The sequence below is a fragment of the Brassica oleracea genome, chromosome C6 (assembly GCF_000695525.1).
Source record: "Brassica oleracea var. oleracea cultivar TO1000 chromosome C6, BOL, whole genome shotgun sequence".
NCBI lineage: Eukaryota > Viridiplantae > Streptophyta > Magnoliopsida > Brassicales > Brassicaceae > Brassica > Brassica oleracea.
In genome coordinates, this window is record NC_027753.1 from 32081913 (window position 1) to 32082810 (window position 898).

Genomic DNA, 898 nt, shown 5'->3' on the forward strand with positions numbered 1-898 from the left:
CGTGGTTTCTACGGTATCAGGAGAAACCGGGATGGGATCCCAGAATCCCTGAATCTTCCCATCGATCGGAGAAATGAGCGTCTCAGTGTGAGCATGATCCTTCATGCCACCCTTCATTAACTCCATCTCCCTCTCGAAAACATAATCATCCGCCTGCATCTTCCAAAGGCTCCCGATGGAGCCGCGACACTCACAGAAGTTGCCCAGCGAGTTGAAAGCGCCCTTAAGATTCCCGTACTCAACCTGGAATTGATAAGCGCGAGTCTTCATCACCTCGGCAATTTCCCTCTTGCCCTTCCGTTCCGCTCTACGAACAGCCCTGGCATGATCACGAGCGAGTTGAGCGTCTCGCGCCAACATCTCGTCTCGCATGCGAGCAAGATCCTTTTCCGCCTTCTCCGCTTTAAAGCGATAGATCATGGCCTCTCTATGGCTCGCCTCAATGGCCGATCCAAGCAAGTTCAAACCCTATAAAACCGATTGACACGTTATAAGCAAAAAATAATAATAACGATCGTCAAAATTCTTAAAGTTTATACCCCGTTAATGATACGAGATCCTTCCGCGACGATTTTTGGCCTCCCCGACTCGCTCGTGGCCGGAGGAGCATCAACGCCCGACGGAAGACCAGCGAAGAAATCATCAAAGTCCGGAATAGGGACCTCGCTCGTACCGCTTCCATCGCCAAAAACAAGGTTCGGATCCCATCCTGGAAGCATGCAATCGTCCACCAAAAACTCTAGGTCTCTGAGATCAATATCTTTCCCCTTTGAAGAGTTCAGCCCCGTCACAATCGTGGGAGTGGCGTTGGGGCCTTGGTCTTCAGCTTCGGAATCACTCCTTGTTTCTCCGCCCAAAGCAGGACTAGGATGCACAAACCTCAGCGCCTTTCGAACTC